The sequence below is a fragment of the Oncorhynchus mykiss genome, chromosome 17, assembly GCF_057628025.1.
Source record: "Oncorhynchus mykiss isolate SJ-2025 chromosome 17, ASM5762802v1, whole genome shotgun sequence".
NCBI classification, from domain to species: Eukaryota; Metazoa; Chordata; class Actinopteri; order Salmoniformes; family Salmonidae; genus Oncorhynchus; species Oncorhynchus mykiss.
This window is the reverse complement of record NC_143038.1, coordinates 34071060-34076970: the sequence shown is the minus strand read 5'-3', so window position 1 is coordinate 34076970 and position 5911 is coordinate 34071060. Positions and strand designations below refer to the sequence as shown.

The 5911-nt window shown below is 41.8% G+C and overlaps 1 protein-coding gene across 2 annotated transcripts in view; it reads left to right on the top strand.

The window, feature by feature from the left end:
* The first annotated feature begins 664 nt into the window (after window positions 1–664).
* LOC110494977 (peroxisome proliferator-activated receptor delta) overlaps window positions 665–5911 on the top strand; it is a 43643-nt gene continuing 38396 nt past the window's right edge. The window contains exon 1 of one of the 2 annotated variants that reach the window (XM_036948206.2): window positions 665–1289. The gene's annotated coding sequence lies outside the window, so the exon portion shown is untranslated. The remainder of the gene's footprint in view (window positions 1290–5911) is intronic. The other variant, XM_036948207.2, reaches the window with a different exon arrangement.

Genomic DNA, 5911 nt, shown 5'->3' with positions numbered 1-5911 from the left:
CATCCTGTGGTTGCAACTTCCTTCGACTTCTCTTGAAGCAGTCTGCTTTTATACACATCCTACACCAAACTATGCTGCTGACATGTAAAACTTTGTAAAATCTGTCCTCAACCTCTGCAGAAAACATGGTTAAGATAGACACCTAGTGGCAATATGGTTGACAATACTGGCAATAAAGCCAAATGTAAAGGTGGTGAACAGAGTACCAGTATAATAGAATAGAATACTTGAATATCTCATAGGGAAACGTGTCTTTCAATAAGCTACAGGCATACAGACAGACAAACAGCCATCACATCAGATAACAAATATCAGGTGATGAATAGATAAATCACCAATCCAATTAAATCATGATTCTGAATGTGGAATAGGGAGAGAAGAAACCCCTGTGGATTGCTGACTGTCACAGAAACTTAGATCTCCAACATTTGTTGGGTGAATTAAAACCTTTTTACGTTTTTTTTCTCCAGACAGTTAAGACTGAATTTCAATATATGGATGTGCTAACTTAAAGCACTGTGCACATTCATTTCTAAAGTCTAAGTAAATGTTTTGTACGCTAAACGTGAACTTTGCTCGTGCTGTTATTTGCTTTTTTTATTTTGAAAAGCAAAGGACCCTAAAATCAACACAGTGAAAGCACTGACACACATGCGTTGGTGACACACTACGCTACGTGGTACGTGCTCATCGGATGGTGTGATGTCAAACCATGACAGATGTATGACAGAGGGTTGTCGCTAGTTACCACAAGCACAAAGTCAACATTGGCTATTATCGTTGAACATCATGAAAACAAAAATGTGCTTTTTGTTAAAGTTAGGTTTAGGCATCAGGTTAGCAGTGTGGTTACGGTTAGGTTTAAAATCAGATTTTAAGAAGAGAAATTGTAGGAATAGGCGGGGTTTAGCAATAAGTATGACCTTGTGGCTGTGGTAACTAGTGACGACCGTATGAGTTTGACAGATTGTGGAGCGGAGCTGACTGAGGTGAAAACCCAAAAAACTTTGGGAATAACAAGCCCTTCTCTATTCGACCAACATACACGAGTAATCTTCAGGATATGCAACTAATGAACAAAAAGGCGACAAAGCTAGTAACATTTTAATTTGACAAAGTCCCACCGAGTTTGTCAAGTAGAAGAAACAATGTTCCCGTGTTTTCGACGTTAATGAACGTGGAATAGAGCAGGCAAGGAACACCTCATCAGGCGAAAGTCGGACTGTCCAGGATCCAACTAGCTCAGCTACCTAGATACTGCTTGGATCAGTTGTCTGCATGCAGCAAAGGTAAAATTATATAAACTTGACTTTAACCAACGTTAGCATATCGGAAAGCTTACCAGAACTGTGCTGAGCCTCAAGCATAGCTCGCTACTGTAGCTAGCCAGCTAACGTTAGCATTAGCTCGTTAGCTAGCTATCCCAAATCAGAGCCCATTCAAGCAGACATAGGAATTGGTTTGGCTAGCCAATTTAGATAGCTAGCTCCAACCAGTTCACAATACATATGTGTTTGCTAGCTAGCTAATTAACTTTAGAGTTAGATAGACAAACAGTTTGGCTAGCTTGCTAATGTCTCGGCATGGGACAAATAATTTGTTTTTGTGTTATGGATAGATTAAGTATCACGTGAGGGATTAGAACCAGATGACAAGCTATTTTAGCTAGCCAGTTAGCTAACTGCTAGTTATCAAACACCAATCGGTTTAGTTTGCTGACAAACTACGTTGGGTCACCCACTTGAATAACTATTTCAACACACACAAAGTTGTCTAACGTTAACTATGTGAGGCTAGTACAGCACCAGGCGATAACATGGCTAGTTTTGGATTTTACAAGATGACTAACGTTACCTACCAAGATACTAAGCATGCTAGCCAGCTCCACCACACTAGTCTAGTTTTCATACGGTCCGTGCTATCTGGGACGGTTGGAACGTCCATACCCAGTGGTGGAAAAAGTACCCAATTGTCATTTTTGAGTAAAAATATAGATGGCTTAATAGAAAATGACCTAAGTGAAAGTCACCCAGTAAAATTAAAGTATTTGGTTTTCAATATAATGTTACTTTTGAATCATTTCAGATTCCTCATATTAAGCAAACCAAACGGCAAAATGTCCAGGGGCACACTCCAACATTTAGACATAATTTACAAACGAATCATGTTTGTTTAATGAGCCTGCTAGATCAGTGTGTGAATTGGACCATTAACCCTGTCAAAATCTAACGAGTACTTTTGGGTGTCAGGGAAATGTATAGAGTAAAAAGTACAATATTTTCTTTAGGACTGTAGTAAATTCAAAAGTAGTCAAATACACCAAAAACTACTTAAATAGTATTTTAAGGTATTTTTACTCAAGTACTTTACACCACTGTCCATACCACCGTAGGAACGTGGGATTCTTGATAGCAGTGACCTTTTTCACACGGTAACTAACTGAAGTTCCTATTTCATCACAATGTCATTGCTTTGGTGACAGAATATGTATGACCTGAGGAAGAGATGATATAACTAGATACGATAACCTCAAGGCTAAACAGTAGAAAGCTATTTTTATGACAATGTTATTACACAATCTGCTTCCCTTTTCAATAATCATGATTCTTGAAATAATGAAATGTGCTAAAGTTATTGTTAAATATGACAAGCTGTAGCTAGCTATATGTACTGTATTTGCTATAGTTATGCAAAAACAGTTGTAGACCACAATATTGATTTTCGTTCTTTTTTTTTCTCTCCCTAGAATCCTATCTAAATTCACAATTTATCAGCGCTAACTGTTTGTTCAGTGTCTTATCTAATTCAGTTGGGATAGAGATTCCACCATTGAGTCAGTCAGTCATTCATTCAGTCTGCAGGCTGACTAGGGGTTCTGTGTCATCATATCATTGGAATATACCACTTGGAGAGGGACACGTCTCTCAAATTGACACTTGCTCCCACCATGTCTCAACTTCACAAACAGAAAATGAAACAGTACACCTAAAGGTTGAACTTTAAGTGAACCCTTGTCGTTTTAGCTGTTGATGAGGTTTTGAGTTGGTCTAGTTGTGGTTTGTTTGTCTATCGAGTAGTGTCAGTGGAAACGTCTGCATAACGGCTGTGGTAGAGGGACACGTTCATATCCCCGAGCTGACAAGGTACAAATCTGTCGTTCTGCTCCTGAACAGGCAGTTAAACCACTGTTCCTAGGCCGTCATTGAAAATAATAATTTTTTCTTAACTGACTTGCCTAGTTAAATAAAGGTAAAAAAATAACGGCTGTGGTAGTGTTTGTTTCTCCTAAACTATTGTTCCACAAGCAGATACCAGAGAGAAGCAGCCCACACTGGGCCGAAAGGCACTCTGAATAACGAGCAGACATGATGCTGTTATGTTCTCATCAGCTATCTTGTGTGTGTGTGTGTGTGTGTCATATTTTACTCCTCTTTTTGAGACCTCACTTTTTCTCATACACTCCCTCAGTCTTTCTTTCCTTGCTATTTCATCTCCTTTAAATACCTCTTCAACTCCCACAAACTCTCCAACTCTTATTCATTAAATCTCTATTTCTCTCTCGGTCTTCCTCTCCCCCTTCTCTCCCTTTTCCTCTTTTACCCCTGCTCCCCCCTTTGGTTTTGTTATGGCAGGGGGTAACACTGTCTGTCTGGTGGAGAATTGAGTTTCTGTTCTTCCTTGTACTCCGTGCCCTCACGCTTGCGCTGTCTCCCTCTCAGCTCTCCTGGGGGTGTGCTGTTACTTACACACACACACTTAATACACTTACACACACACACCTGGCTGCGGGGGTCTTTTTAGACTAGCTGGGAGGCAGGCCTAAATTTTGCCACTCAACACATTAACGGTTGCAAACGCCACAATGCATGGTGCTGTGTTATAATTAAGCAATAAGGCACGGGGGGGGGGGGGGGGGGGGGGGGGTATATGGCCAACATACCACGGCTCAGGGCTGTTCTTATGCGCAACGCACTGCAGAGTGCCTGGACACAGCCCTGAGCCGTGGTATATTGGCCTTTTACCACAACCCCCGAGGTGAGGTGCCTTATTACTTTTATAAACTGGTTACCAATGTAATTGGAGCAGTAAAAATACATATTTTGTCATACGGTCTGATATACCACAGCTGTCAGCCAATCAGCATTCAGGTCACTTATAAACTGAGTGGTTCGAGCCCTGAATGCTGATTGACCAAAAGCCGTGGTGTATCAGACCGTATACCACAGGTATGACAAAACATGCATTTTTACTGCTCTAATTATGTTGGTAACCATCAATTCATGTGCCAATACAACAGGTGGAGACCGTACAGTGAAATGCTTACTTACAAGCCATGAACCAACAATGCTTTCAAAAAAGTGTTCATTAAAAAAATTGAACAGCAGCAGTAAAATAACAATAGTGAGGTTATATACAGGGGGTACCGGTACAGAGTCAATGTGCGGGGACACCGGTTAGTCGAGGTAATATGTACATGTAGGTAGAGGTAAAGTGACTATGCATGGATAATAAACTGAGAGTAAAAGAGGGTCTGGGAAGCCCTTTGATTAGCTGTTCAGGAGTCTTATGGCTTAGGGGTAGAAGCTGTTAAGAAGCCTTTTGGACCTAGACTTGGCGCTCTGGTACCGCTTGCCGTGCTGTAGCAGAGAGAACAGTCCATGACTAGGGTGTCTGGAGTATTTGACAATTTGTAGGGCCTTCTTCTGACACCACCTGGTATAGAGGTCCTGGATGGCAGGAAGCTTGGCCCTAGTGATGTACTGGGTCGTTTGGGTAGTGCCTTGCGGTCGGAGGCCGAGCAGTTGCCATACCAGGCAGTGGTGCAACCAGTCATGTTGCTCTCGATGGTGCAGCTGTAGAACCTTTTTGAGGATCTGGAGTACCCATGCCAAATCTTTTCAGTCTCCTGAGGGAGAATAGGCTTTGTTGTGCCCTCGTCACGACTGTCTTTGTGTGTTTGGACCATGATAGTTTGTTGATGTGGACACCAAGGAACTTGAAGCTCTCAACCTGCTCCACTGCAGCCCCGTTGATGAGAATGAGGGCGTGCTCGGTCCTCCTTTTCCTATTGTCCAAAATCATCTCCTTTTGTCTTGATCATGTTGAGGGAGAGGTTGTTGTCCTGGCACCACACGGCCAGGTCTCTGTCCTCGTCCCTATTGGCTGTCTCATCGTTGTTGGTGATCAGGCCTAACACTTGTGTCATCGGCAAACTTGATGATGGTGTTGGAGTCATGCCTGGCCATGCAGTCATGAGTGAACAGGGAGTACAGAAGGGGACTGAGCACATTGTAATGACAATTACAACAATACTGAATGAACACTTATTTTAACTTAATATAATACATCAATAAATTCAATTTAGCCTCAAGTAAATAATGAAACATGTTAAATTTGGTTTAAATAATACAAAAACAAAGTGTTGGAGAAGAAAGTAAAAGTGCAATAAGTAAGAAAGCTAACATTTCAGTTCCTTGCTCAGAACAAGAATTATAGGACTATTTCCCTCTATACCATTTGTATTTCATTAACCTTTGACTATTGGATGTTCTTATAGTCACTTTAGTATTGCCAGTGTAACAGTAAAGCTTCCGTCTCTCTCCTCGCTCCTCCCTTGGCTCGAACCAGCAACACAACGACAACAGCCACCATCGAAGCAGCGTTACCCATGCAGAGCAAGGGGAACAACTACTAGAAAGCTCAGAGCGAGTGACATTTGAAACTCTATTAGCGCGCGCTAACTAGCTAGCCATTTCACTTCGGTTACACCAGCCTCATCTCGGGAGTTGATAGGCTTGAAGTCATAAACAGCGCAATGCTTGACGCACAACGAAGAGCTGCTGGCAAAACGCACGAAAGTGCTGTTTGAATTAATGTTTACGCGCCTGCTTCTGCCTACCACAGCTAAATC